Source organism: Canis lupus, chromosome 22 (assembly GCF_003254725.2).
Source record: "Canis lupus dingo isolate Sandy chromosome 22, ASM325472v2, whole genome shotgun sequence".
In the NCBI taxonomy this organism is placed as follows: Eukaryota; Metazoa; Chordata; class Mammalia; order Carnivora; family Canidae; genus Canis; species Canis lupus.
This window is the reverse complement of record NC_064264.1, coordinates 4041047-4055829: the sequence shown is the minus strand read 5'-3', so window position 1 is coordinate 4055829 and position 14783 is coordinate 4041047. Positions and strand designations below refer to the sequence as shown.

The window sequence follows — 14783 nt, the reverse complement described above, 5'->3', positions numbered from 1 at the left end:
TGGAACATTTTGATGGTACATCCCTAGTGGAGGTACTCTAAGCACCAAAAGAATTGCCAAGAAAGTTGAACGTCAACAACTTCAAGTCTTTTTTTCCTGTTGGCTTGATTGAGGAAAAATTGGCAAACATTTGCATGTATTTAAAGTGTAAAATGTAAAATAAATAAATAAATAAATAAAGTGTAAAATGTGATTTAAAAAAAAAAAACACTCCTTGGATTGTTCTTTTTAAGCTTTTGATTAATTTCTAGAGTTCTCAACAACTCAATTTTGATAATTTTGAGCAGTATTTTCATTCTTTTGTGAAGAAAATTTTGGGTACTCCATACTCTGCCATTGAAAGAAATCTTTTAGGGATCCCTGGGTGGCTCAGTGGTTTAGCACCTGCCTTTAGCCCAGGGCGTGATCCTGGAGTCCCGGGATCAAGTCCCACGTCAGGCTCCCTGCATGGGGCCTGCTTCTCCCTCTTTTTTTTTTTTTTAAACATTTTTTAAAAATTTTTATTTATTTATTATAGTCACACAGAGAGAGAGAGAAGCAGAGACATAGGCAGAAGGAGAAGCAGGCTCCATGCACTGGGAGCCCGATGTGGGATTCGATCCCGGGTCTTCAGGATCGCGCCCTGGGCCAAAGGCAGACCTTAAACCGCTGCGCCACCCAGGGATCCCCCTGCTTCTCCCTCTACCTCTGTCTCTGCCTCTCTCTCTCTCTCTCTCTGTTTCTCATGAATAAATAAATAAAATCTTTTTTAAAAAAAAGAAAAAAATATTTTATCATCCCATTCTAGATCCTTACATAAATCATATCCTTTAGAGCAGATCAGTACTATTTTGATTTTACAAATAAGGAAATAGAGGAATCCATTGCTAGTGATTTTCTCAGTCTTAATTACTAATAATGAATTTATGAATCATAAAATGAATTATAAGTGAATTATAAGTCAAAATTGAAGTCCTTATTTCCAGAGTCTAACTTCAATGTTCCTCCCATTATGCATCAGTGGTCTTTGGCTCATTCCCCCAATAAGGGGGAATCCCTGGAACTGTCTCTACTTGTTATAGTCTGAGCTCTGTGCTTCTCATTTTCTTCTCACTTGTACTTCAAAACAATGTACTGGAAAGTCTTGGGATAAATGATGATGATTGAAGCTCCTTTGTTTCCATATCTATTTCTTTCCCAGTGCAATGAATAAAATTTACATAAGGATCTTCTGGATCTCTTACCTGTTCATACTCTCTTATGACTCAAATATTTTCATTTAATTAGCATATATAAATACTTGGTATCTATCTAAAATAGAAGGTGAACATTTTTTGCAAATATTCTCTGATTTTTATCAGCATAGCCAAGGAGCTCACTGAATATGTGATTACCATGCATTCCTAAAATTAGTGTCTTAGAGATTATGCTGCCTTTACATCTCTTATGACTTTGTTTCTCTTTGGTTTCAAAACTTTCCCACTTTCTACTGAGAAGTGTTAATAGAGTCTATAATGTAGCTTCAAGTTAGGTTATCAGGTGTATTTTCATCTTCTACATTGTAGATATATCTCACCAGAACTGAATTCCAGTTTATTGAGACTGCTCCCCATTCTCTGAAAAAATCATTAATTTTCATGCTTTTTATTAATTCTGTGTCACTTTTACAGATTATCCCAACTTCTCTTCATAACTGCATGCACTCAGGATTCTTTGTAATAACAATATTTTAAAAATTAATATATAGTACTGAACTAAAAAAATAAATGTTGATATATTGTCATGGTCTTAACAATTGCTAATAATTTTCCAATTTAGTCTCTTTTTAAGCAAAAAAATGCTGTTTGGTAAAATCACATATGCTCATTCTAATGAATTCAAATAATGAAGCAAAATACAAAGATAAATTTAAAAACAATGTTAACAATTCCTCTATTCTATAAATCAATTCAATCTTTAAACTCATCAATGCTTATAACCACTCTTTTTAGCATCTCTTAAATTTAGCATATTTTTAAATTATTTTTTATTTTTATTTAGTTCTCAAGTGGCTAAATTCCAAGGTGAAGTAATTTTCTTTTTTAAGAAAAACTCAGGCTCTGTCATGTTTGAGAATATCAACTAGTGTCCACTGTATTTGATGGACATTTTGCTGTATGTAATATTCTTATGTCATACTTTTGTTCCTTCAGAATTTATATGCACTTCATACTGTCTTCTGGCATTGAATAATACTTTATAGGAATATGAAATTAGTCTACTATTTTTTCCTTGATATTTTTCTTCTATGTCTGGGTACCAGAATAATTATAAAAATAATTATAATAATTTCTGTTTTCCTTAAGTTCAATAGCTTATCCAGTTTATGTCTGGCACTAAGTGCTCTGTTACCATATTTTCATTGAATACGATGTGTTTATGTACAAGAGTCAAAGTGTTTTGGTTTTTTTTTTTTTAGTTAGGGAATTTTGAGGCACCTGGGTGACTCAGATGGTTAACCATCTGCATTGGGCTCAGGTCATGATCCCCCTGTCAGGCTCCCTGCTCACTGGGGAGTCTGCTTCTCCCTCTCCCTTTGCTGTTTTCTCTGCTTGTGCTCTCTGGTGTGTGCTCTCTCTGTGTGTCAAATAAATAAATAAAATATTTTTCAAAAAATCAGAGAATCTTTTTCCCTTTTAAAAATTCTTTTGGGGGGAGAATTTTTTCTTATTTAATTTAAATTTATATTACGTTACATTTATTAATCTCTATTTCAGCACCATTATCTTTATATTAGATATTTTATCTATTTTCTATACCGATTTGGATCTTTTGTTGTTGTTGTTATAGTAACCTTTGCCTTTAAAAAAGAAACTGCATTCACTTTCTATCCTACTATTGCAAGACTTTTCTTTATGCAAGTAATTCCATTTTCAACACCATTTCTGTCTCTAATTTGTTTTAATTTCACTTCACCACATTTAGAAGCCACCTTTATTTTCTTATTTTATCATCTCACTTTTGAACTTTCATTTTATTGACAGTAGTCTCATAATTAAGCTCTTGCTTTAATGACTATCCATACTAAGTAGTTCTGTTCCTCCATTTATGAAAAATTAATTTCCAATTTGGGGTAATTTTTTTTCTAGTAGGAGTACTTTGAATTTTGCGTGATATATTTATTATCTCTCTTAGGACCTCTAGAATTTGAAGTTTTCATTTTATTTCATTTTATTCCTCTTCATCTTGGTCATGTTTGAGTGAATCTGCTCAGATTACCCCCCCTCCTTTTTTTGGTAATATATAGATGACTACTTTCTGAGATCAAGTGTTGTTTTTTTTTTAATCTGACTCCAGAATTTTAAGCCTTAGTATTTCTTATGTCATCTAATGCAGATCAGTAGATTGTTTCACATTGTTGCTGATCATCGTGATGCCACCATTTTATTATGTCATTTTTTTGTGTTACTATGACCAGTGAAGAGAGAGACTGTGAATAATCCATATGTGCTCTGAAATACTTTGGCATGTAAAACAAATATATCACTTATGTTTATTGATTAGAAGTGGCATATGGCTCCAATATAACCACATGAAAATCTGGGATTCATCAAGCACTGATGAGCATTACACAGTCTTCACGGTGCTTAATATACAGTCATCAAGAGCTTTTCTGTATTTCTTGGTTCTTCTTTTCTCCATGTTTACTTTGTTGTCAGGCTCACTTCTACTGTGACAGGACTATGGGAAATCTCATGTTCGATTCCTCTTCTTTCACTATCCAAGCCCCGAGAGAGCTTCTAGATACCCAGTTTGCTGAGGGTATATCATGAATGGATGTTGATTTCTGTCAAATGATTTTTCTACATCTATCGAGATCGTAGTTTTTATTCTTCATTTTGTTAATGTGATATATCATATTGATTTGCAGATGTTGAACCATATTTGCATTCCTGGAAAAAATCCCATATGATCATTGCATATGATCCTTTTTAACATATTGTTTAATTTGGCTTGCTAATATTTTGTGAAGGACTTTGGTTTATGTTCATTGTGGGTTTCAGTCTATAATTTTCTTTTCTTGTAGTGCCCTTGTCTGATTTTGGTATCAGAGGAATGCCAACCTTTCCAATGAATTTGGAAATAAATGTTCCCCCCACTAACACTTCCAATTTTTGGAAGAGTTTAAGAAAGGTTGGTATTAACTCTTCCTTGAATGTTTGGTAGAATTCACTGGTGAGCTGTCTGGTTCTAGAATTTATTTGATGGAGGTGTTTTGTTTTGTTTTGTCTTTTTACCTTTCTTTTTCTGAAGTTTTTATTTGAATTCCAGTTAACAAACAGTGTGATATTAGTTTCAGGTGTATAATATAGTGTTTCAACACTTTCATCCAACACTTACTGCTCATCACATATATTTTGGAGATTTTTATTTATTGTTTCAGTCTCTTTACTAGTGATGCATATGGTCAGGTTTCTTTTTCTTCACGATTCAGTATTGGTAGATTTTATGTTTCAGAATTTATCAGTTTCTTCTAGGTTGTCCAATTTGTTGGCATATGATTGTTCATAGTACTCTCTTATAATCTTTACATGTGTCAATATCAGTTGAATGTGTCCTCTTTCATTTCTAATTTTATTTGAATCCTTTTTTGCTTTCTAAGTCTAGCTAGGGTATGTCTACTTTGTCTTTTAAAAAATCCTTTCATTGATTTTTTTTCTTTTCTTTCTTTCTTTCTTTCTTTCTTTCTTTCTTTCTTTCTTTCTTTCTTTCTTTCTTTTCTTTTCTTTCTTTCTTCTTTCTGTTTTTTCTCTACTTCATTTATTTCCACTGGATCTTCATTATATCCTTCTTTCTACTAATTTTGGGTTCTTTTCCTTCCTTGAGGGGTAAAGTTAAATTGTTTGAGATCTTTCTTTTTTCCTAATATAAGCATTTATTCTATCAACTTCCCTTTTAGAATTGCTTTTGCTGCATTTCATAAGATTTGGTATGTTGTATTTCTATTTTTATTGGTCTAATGATTTTTTTCTCAATTTCTCTTTTAATTTCTTCTTTGACCCATTGGTTGTTCAATAACATGTTTGATCTCCACATAATTATGAATTTTCTAGTTTTTCTCTTGTAATTGATTTCTAGTTTTACACCATTATGGTCATAATAGAATCTTTACATAATGTTAATGTTCTTAATGTATTAAGACTTGTTTTGTGGCCTAACATGTGATCTATTTTGGAAAAAGTCCCTGCTGTCCTTGGGAAGGATATGTATATACTGTATATTTTGCTGCTATTGAGTGGAATGTTCTATAAGTGTCTGTTAAGTCTCTTTGGTCTAATGTGTCCTTTAAGTCAAATATTTCCTTAACTGATTTTATGCCTAAATGATCTATCCAAATTGAAATAGGATATTTTATTATCACATTACTCTTTATTGCTTCCTTCAGTTCTGTTAATATTTAGGTACTCTTATGTTAGGTGCATAAATACTTTTCTTGTTGGATAAACCCCTTTATCTTTATATATATACCTTTATTTCTTGTTAGAGTCTTCAGCTTAAAGTCTATTTTGTCTTAAATAAGTATGGCTATCTATGCTTCCTTCTGGTATCTATTTTGTGTGAAATTTGTTTTTCTAACCCCTTGATTCAGTCTGTGTGTCCTTATCTGAAGTAAGCCTCCGTAGGAAGCAGATATTTGGGTCTTTTTTTTTCTTTTTAAAAATCCATTCAGGCACTTTCTGTATTATGATTGAAGAATTTAGTCCATTTACATTTAAAGTGATTATACATCTAGATTTATTATTGCCATTTTGTTCATTGTTTTATGGCTGTTTTATAATTTATTTATTTATTTCTTCTTTGTCTCTTCCATGTGATAAAATGATTTAGTATAGCAATATGCTTATATTCCTTTATCTTGTATGTATCTACAATAAGTTTTTGCTTTGTGGTTACCACAAAGTCTGGAAAATTGTTTATGTCTCTAATTCTGAAGAACAACTTTGCTGAAAATGCTTTGGAAGGCAGTTTTATTTTCTTTTAGCACTCTAAGTATATCATGCCACTCTCTTCTTGCTTACAAAGTTACTGCTGAAGAATCTGCTGATAGTTTTTTGGGGATTCCCTTGTACTTAATAAATTGATTTTCTCTTGCTGCTTTTAAGATTCTCTCCTTGTCTTTAATTTTTGACAGTTCAATCACAGGGTATCTTGATGTGAGTCCCTATATATTTTTCTCATTTGGAATTCTTTAATATTCATGAATCTGGATATCTGTTTATTTCCCTAAGTTATGGGAATTTTTAACCATTGTTTTCTTGAGGAAGCTTTCTGCTCCTTTTTCTCTTCCCTTTTAGGAGAACTGTAATGAGAATATTGAACCACTTGATTATGTGTCATAGTCTTTCCAGCTATCTTTATTTTCTTTCTTCTCATTCTCTCTTCTTTCTTTCCTTTTTTTCTCTCTCTTCTTTCTTCTTTTTCTTTTTCTTTCTTTCTTTCTTTCTTTCTTTCTTTCTTTCTTTTTCTTTCTTTCTTTCTTTCTTTCTTTCTTTCTTTCTTTCTTTCTCTCTCTCTCTCTCTCTCTTCTTTCTTTCTTTCTTTCTTTCTTTCTTTCTTTTTTTCTTCTTTCTTACTTTTCTTCTTCTCTTTTCCAATGCAGCACTATTTTAATAACAAAAAAGAGAGAGAGAGAGAGAGAGACTTCAGGAGACATTACTAGGGAAATGACTACATCAGAATATACCCCCAAAGTATAGTCTGTGTCTATTAAAAATTGAAGTCAACCTATAGATAGAATGGAAAAAAAAATCTGTAATGTTAAGTGATAACAGTATCATCAGGCAATATTATAGCATGGCCCTATTTATCTACAAAATATGCTATGAGCATCACATCATTTCTTTTTCTAGGAGTGATGCTGGGGCTTTCCTTCTACATCCTCCCTCAAAAAAACCCCACAACTCAAAAATAAGTTGTAACAAAAAAGGAGGGGGTCATGTGTTATTTACAAATCAATCATTGAAATGAAATTATTTCAAAAAAATCAGAAATACAACAGTTAAAAAAATTCAGTTTAGAGTAAATACCCCCTTAATATATTGTAAATCACATCTCCTTAGCATTCTTTTTCAAACAGATGTTGTTCAAATCCAGTAAAGGCATTACAATTTCATATTTGTAACAAGTGAAGGAAACTGACAATAAATAATCTAAGTATAATTTTGAAAAGTACTAAGTGGTAAATGCCATTCTTACTTTGAAACTATCTATAACTCAGACTCCCTGAAGATTGAGTCGGTATAAAGTTACACAAAATTTTTATTTCTGCATTTAAAATCTTCATTGTATTTTCCTTGTAGTGATAAGACATATATAGAAGCTCAAAGGACTGATAAATAATTGCAAGTCCTAATGAGACTACAAACAGATCTCATTTCAAGCTGTACATAAAAAAGACACAAAATAGTTTGCTTCTCCCTTGGCATCTTATCAGGTGGAAGCAGCACCCAGACTGGTGATTCTGGAACCTTGGTATGCATGAGCATATGCAGCAGAGGCTTGTTAAAATACAGTTGCCTGACTCAGACCCTGAGTTCTCTCAGTCTTGAGTCTGACAAATCTGCATTTTTAAACAAGATCCACAAGGAGGTGGTAGGAGAATCTCATAGAACATTCTAATTCCATGGTCCAATCCTAACTGGCTGCAATTAGTTGCAATGGAAGCTACCCTGAGTCTGGATAGCTTCTTTACCTCTTTACTTTCCTCATTTGTACAGTCAGCCAATTGGTTTGATCATCTCTGAGACACCGAAGCTCTAACATGGCTGTAATTGAGCCCAGATATAAAATAAATGTAATTTCAGCTAAGAACTGTGTCTTCATGCCACTAGTTTTTACAAGTCACTGATCTTCTGTTTTTTTCACTGCCTTCTTTTTTTTTAAGTTTGCAATCATTTTTTTATTTGAAGTACAATTCACATATAATATTGTATTAGCTTCAGACATAGTGATTTAACAATTATATACCTTATGAAATGCTGACCACAATAAGTATATCTGCCACCATACAAAATTATTATTTTATTATTGACTATATTGCCTATGTTGTACTTTTCATTCCTTTATCTTCTTTATTTTATAACTAGAAGTTTGTACCTTCTAATCCCTTTCACTTATTTGGCTTACCCCCAAAGCTTTCCCCTTTGGCAACCACCAGTATAAGTCCATTTCTATTTTTTGTTGTTTGTTTTGTTTTTGAGATTCCACATGTAAGTGAAATCAAATGATATTTGTTTTTCCCTATCTGACCTATTTCACTTAATATCCTCTAGGTCCATCCATGTTTTCACAAATGGCAATATTTCATTCTCTTTTATGACTAATAATCGCTTCTCGGCCTTTTGGCTAAGATCAAGTGTAGTATCTGTTCTTATCAGTTTTCACTGCCTTCTGAAAATTTTGCTTCTGTTTCATTTCCAGGAGCATCTCAGTAGAGGAATTCTAAAACTGATGTCTATGTTACTTTGGGGGACTTTTGTCATGCAAACAGGGAAGCTTCCAGCAATCCTGAGAAGTACTGCATATACTTGGTATGTAGTGAGACCCAGTTGGTTAGGAAACAACAGAAATATACCTGTAACATTAAGCAGGCTACAAATCCCCCTTAAAACAACCAACTGAGGGGCTGAAAAGCTCAGAAAGAGGTGGTTTTTTTTTTAAGATTTTATTTATTTATTCATGAGAGACACAGAGAGATGCAGAGAGAGAGACAGAGACACAGGCAGAGGGAGAAGCAGGCTCCATGCAGGGAGCCTGACCTGGGACTCCATCCCAGGCCTCCAGGGTCACGCCCCGGCTGAAGGCAGCGCTAAACCGCTGAGCCACCCAGGCTACCCAGAAAAAGGTTTTAACACTGATTGAACTGGAATAAGAGCTGGATTTCCTGGAGAATTTCTTTGATGTGAAAGGTATTTGCATCTACCTTACAGTATGAACACTTCAACAAAGGAGAGCATTCTTTGCATGATCCCTGAAGTTCTGTGAAACAAGATAACAGACAAAGGGGTCACTGCAACTGTTGAGGGTGGAGAGGCAGAGGGCTACAATGTACTGGATATAGATGTGACTCTGGCTCCAATTCCTAATTAGGAAATAATGTACCACAAGTAGAAGGTCACAAGGAGTTAAGCAGATCAAATACATGGCAGGAAAATGACAATGAGTTTGGTGGCTCTCTGCCTCTTCTTTCCTAAGTGCCTTTCAAAGGCAGTCTTTGCCTTCTTCCTCAAGTGCACTACGGGGTTTGTGGTGACTCAATACCTCTGCACCCTGAGGCAAGTCATAAGGAGAATGGAATAGTTCATGTTGCCATAGAAAAAACCAATGAGTACTTTGCAAAGAGCTTCCTCATAAACCCAATTGTTGCCATGTATGTTATAGGCAATCTTCAGAGGGAACCAGATCCCAGAAAGGAGGTCTGCTAAGGCTAGATTGGCCATGTAAACCACTGCAGGGTGCTGCCCCTTTGTTTGGGAAAGAAAGACCCACAGAGCAATGTCATTACTTAGCAAACCAATCACAAATACAATTGTGTAGAAAATTGAAAGAAAGAAGTAGTCAGTTTTCCAGTGAGGACAGAGGCAGAAAACTCATCCACAGAAAAGTCTGGTTTCACTATAACTCCTTTCCCAGTGATTTGAGATGAGCTGTCAATATTAGCAAGGACACTTCTTCCTTTAGAGTTTCTTTTGTTTCCTTGGATGATGTGATTGCAGGAGGCAGAGGCCCCTCTTTTTCTTTCTGTTGTCTTTTTTCTTCTCTGACTAGATTAATTCTACTTCCCTGCCTTTGCGTTTGTTAATTCTTTCTTCCAGTTGATCTAGTTGGTTATTGAACCCCTCTATTGAATTTTTCAGTGCAGTTATCATATTCTTCAGTTCCATGATTTCTTTTTGGTATCTTTTAATACTTTACATTTCTTTGTTGAAATTCTTGCTTTTATTATGCATTGTTCTCCTGACTTAATTGAGCATGTTTGTTCCTTTGAATAATTATTCGGGTAAATCACTTATCTCTGTTTCATTAAGATCTGTTTCTGTAATTTTATCTTATTCTTTTATTTGGAACACATTCCCATTTCTTCAATTTCCTTGACTCTCTGCATTGGTTTCTATGTCTTAGATAAAACAGCCACCTCTAGCAGTCTTGATAAATGGTCTTGTATTGGTGATGAAACTTGTCTTTCAGCCAGTCTAAGTTTTTTGTTATCTCTTACACCTTTGTGCTGATTTAATTACCTTCTTGTTTTTACTGGCCCCCCAGTATTTGAAGTATACCAAGACCTATCAGTGTCCAAAAGAGAGACTGTCATTTATCACCTTGATGTAGGGTGATTAGTAGCCAAACTCTCTGGCAGTATCTTTAAAGTATGCAGATAGGCCTCTTTCAGGGCAAGACTGGAGATGGTCATTTTTGTCGGTTTCCTCTGTACCTAGCTCTTAGCGATTGTGTGGTTAAGAACTGTTCTTTATTTTCTTTGGTTCTGTAGGACTCACAAATGCAAGCTTTAATCACCACAAGATTCAGTCGATCAAAGGGCACATCTCCTAGGTGGCAGCCAGCAAATGCCAGGGCACCAGACAAATTCATGAGCTTCTTCCAAGAGGACACCTAGTGAGTTAAATGGGTTAAAGGAAGAACGAAATGGCACCCACTCGTCTCTAGGAAGGATTGAAGTGAGCCCTTAGACATAAGCTAAATTAGAAGCCTAACCTTTGTCCAGAGCTTTTAAAGTATGCAAATAGCCCTCTTTTGAGGAAAGATTTTGAGATGGACATTTGTGTCTCCTCCCTGTGTACTGAGCCTTAGGAAATGTTGGTGGCTAGTAGCTACAGCCAGTACTTTCAAACTTGTTAAGAGCTCCTCCTTTGTTTGCTGTGGTCTTATGGGCCTCATGAATGTGTGTCCCACTGGCTTTCAAAGCTAGGTTTTTTGGGTGCTCATCATTCAGGTTTGAAAGTCTTAAAAGTTGGGGTGCTAGATGTTGGGTCCAAACCCTTCAGTCCTCAGAGAAAAGCCAGGAACTGTGAGTTCCTACCTGATTATAGGTCACTGCGGCATGAGTGGATTTGAGGCAAGACTGTCTCTCAGACTGACCTACCCATTTTGACAAGGATATTTTCTCATTCACTTGATGTATAGTAGTTACTTAGCTAGTTTCTGGATTAATTTCAGAGGCAATTGCCCTATGCATAGCTGTAGATTTAGTGTGTCCATGGGAGGAAGTACATTCAGGAAACTCTTATGTCACCAGAGGACCAGAACCTGATATATCTCCTAATATTTGGCAAGCCAAAGACTTCTCTGTCTTCACTATAATAACAATAATTATATTAAAACTTAGTATTTTTAAATTATTTGTCCATTTAACATGTATTTATGTAACATAATTAGGCAAATGATTTTTACTGATTAATCAGTATTTGTTATTTGCATAATTATGACTATAATTGTTATAATAACTTTTAAAATTTATTGAATACTTTATGTGTAATTTTCTTATTTTTCCACTAATTAGTAATGTTTTGGCCAGCATTCAAACTTGGTTTTATTAGATTCCAAATGTTTTCTGTCCATTCATTGTCACTTGACTGTTGTGATTTTACCCTTATCTCATTCTCTTTAAAATGTCCTCTTAGTAGTTCAATTTCCATGAAATGAAAGTTTTCTGAATGTAAGCCTCACTTTTTTCCTTGTTTTATCATTCTTACTTTTCTGTCTCATGAGCTGGTAATTTTCATGTCTCCTTTCTTAGTGAGGTTTGAATTAAAAAGGAGTCTTTATCAGAGAAGTTGTTATTTAAACTCTATTTGAAAAATATGTGCTATATTTCTTAACTAGGGAGTTGGCCAATCAGCATTCTGTGAAATGACTTACCACACATTTGGTGATTGTGTCCTTTACTAATGTGAATTATGAATAAGGAGCCTGTTTATCTGAAAAGTAATATGTGAAGTATCTAGATCTTGAAACTCCTTATATTTCCCCAGAATAAAAATTAATATTTAAAGATGGTAGTTTATTACTAGATTATCATTAGCTTTGAAGTTGACACATCAATGGTCTATTGTCTCTCAGAGTGGAGAATTTCTATGTAGGATACAGCTTTTGTAAAGCTGATGTTTTTTGGAGAGTGATTTGTCAAAAATTATTCACAGAGGATCTTGAAACCCAGAGAAGAACTAATTGTTAGTGTTGCTATTAAATCCTGTTACTCTAGGGTGCTGGAAAGAAAAACCAACAGTTCTATAAATAATTCTGCTCCCGTTGTGCAATTGCCTATTAACACCACAAAATGCCTATGTACATTTACAAGCATCTTTAGAAACTCTGTCACAGAATTATATTTAAGGCGTAACAGCTGTTATGGGTTGAATTTTGTCTCTCTGAAAAAGATATGTTGAACTCCTAACTTCTAGTACCTCAGAATGTGATCATATTAGCATATATTGTCATTGTAAGTATAATTAGTTAGAATGAGGTCATACTTCAGTATGTGAACACCTAATCCAATTTGACCTATATCGTTATAGAAAAATGCTGGGGTGCCTGTGTGGCTCAGTTGGTTAAGTGTCCAACTCTTTGTTTTGGCTCAGGTCATGATCTCAGTGTCATGAGATCAAGCTCCATGTTGGGCTCTGCACTGAGCATGGAGCCTATTTAAGATTTTCCTTCTCCCTTTCCCTCTGCCCCTCCCCCTTGACTTGTGTGCTCACACTCTTAAAAAGAAAAACCACATAAAAAAAAAAAAAGAAAAACCACATGAAGACACACACACAGGGACAATACCATATGATGAAAGCAGAGAATGAAGTTATACAGCTCCAAACCAAGGAATGCCGAATATTGCTGACAAAGCATCAGAGGCAAAGAGGCAAGAAAGATTCCTCTACAGATCTCAGGGGGAATATGGCCCTGTCTACACCTTGATTTTGAACATCTAGTCTCTAGAATTGTAAGGCACTAAATTGCTACTGTTTTAAGCTGCTCACTTTGTGTTACGTGTTATAACAGCCCTAGGAAACTAATAACCAATTTTTATTTACTTTTTATTCAAGACAATATCATTATTGTGCTTTAATAAATGAAAACCTAGTCTTTTCATATTATAAAGTTCTTATTAGTGCCTACTACATATGGCATAAGCCCAACAAAATGTTATGATTTACATTCAGTAGTCACTTATCTTTGACAAAGTTTTCAATAATAAAGAAGACAATCATTAGGATATTTATATTATATTCCATATAAATATCCTCTGTGGTGGTTATTATTCCTTCTTCTAAAACCAAAATTTTACCTGGTGTCATGGTTTTCTTCCTGAAATACTTGATTTTTAAAAACATATCTTTTACTACAAGTCTCCTGGTGATAAATTCTTTCATATTTTGTATATAAGAAAAAGTCTTCATTTCATCTTCATTTTTGAAAGATATTTTCACTAGATACAGATTTTGATTTTGTTTTCAGTACATTAAAAATGCTATTTTTTTCTGGCTTGCATTGTTTCCAACCATAAATATTTGATCATTCTTACCTTTTGTTCTCTGAATGTAATTTGTCTTTTTTCTTTGGTCACTTTTAAGACATTTTTCCCTTTATTGATGATTTTAATCAATTTGATGATGAGTCACAGTGTAGCTTTCTTGATGTTTTTCATGCTGAAAGTATGTTGAGTTTCTAAGATCTGTGGGTTTTAGTTATCACCGAATTAGAAAAATTTTGAGCGTTGTTTCTTCAAAATTACTTTTCTCAGTTTTTTCCTGCACTTACCCTTTGGTGATTATAATTACATGTATATTTGGCAGTTTTAAACTGCCCCAAAACTCAGTGCTACTCTATTTTTTTATGGAGTCATTTTTACCCTCTGCTTTTTGTATAATGTCTGTTGCTTGGTCTTCAAGTTCACAAATCTTTTCTTCTTCAATATCTAATATGCCATTAATTTTATCTGGTCCATTTTTCATCATTAGATATTCACTTTGGGTCTCTCTCTTTCTTAAAATTTATTTATTTGAGAGACAGAGAGGAGGAGGGGCAGAGGGAGAGAATCTTCCAGCAGACTCCCAGCTGAGCACTGACCCATGAGATCATGACCTGAGCTGAAACCAAGAATCAAATGCTTAACTGAATGTGCCACCCAGGTGCCCCTCTTTGGGTTTCTTTTATATCTTTTATGTTACTACTTAACATGTTTAATCTTTCCTCTAGTTTCTTGGACATATCCAGTTAAGTTATAATTGTGTTTTTCCTCCACTACAAATTCTGTCAGCTGTGTTATTTTTGGGTCTGTTCATATTATTTTTTTTGTCCTCATTATGGGTTGTATTTTCCTGCTTCTCTGCATAACTGGACATTTTTAATTTGATGTCAGATAGTATAATTTTATCCTATTGGGTTCTGGATATTCTAGTATTCCTATAAATGTTCTGAGCTTTATTCTAGGATGTGATTAAGTTACTTGAAAAAGTTCAATTATTTAAGCTGTTTCTTTTAGATTTTGTTAAGTAATATCAGAGCATTGTTTCATCTGGGGTTAATTTTTCCTCACTGAGGCAACTGCCTTTTGAATACTATACTCAATGTCCTCTGAATAATGAAGCTTTCCATTCTGATTGGCTAGAACAGGAAATATTGCCAGTCCTCTATGAGTTCTAATCAATTGCATTGAGTATTTGTTTTTTTCTGGCTTTAGGTAGTTCCCTCACATACATGTAAATTCTCTAACAAATACTTGAAATGGACTCTCTGCAGATCTGTGGAGC

The 14783-nt window shown here is 34.1% G+C and overlaps 2 pseudogenes; one reads left to right on the top strand and one right to left on the bottom strand.

Moving 5' to 3' along the window:
• Positions 1 to 8344: 8344 nt before the first annotated feature.
• Positions 8345 to 8549, top strand: LOC118352008 (U2 spliceosomal RNA; annotated as a pseudogene).
• A 603-nt stretch (positions 8550 to 9152) lies between these two features.
• LOC118351886 (proteinase-activated receptor 2-like) lies at positions 9153 to 13985 on the bottom strand (annotated as a pseudogene).
• Positions 13986 to 14783: the final 798 nt, after the last annotated feature.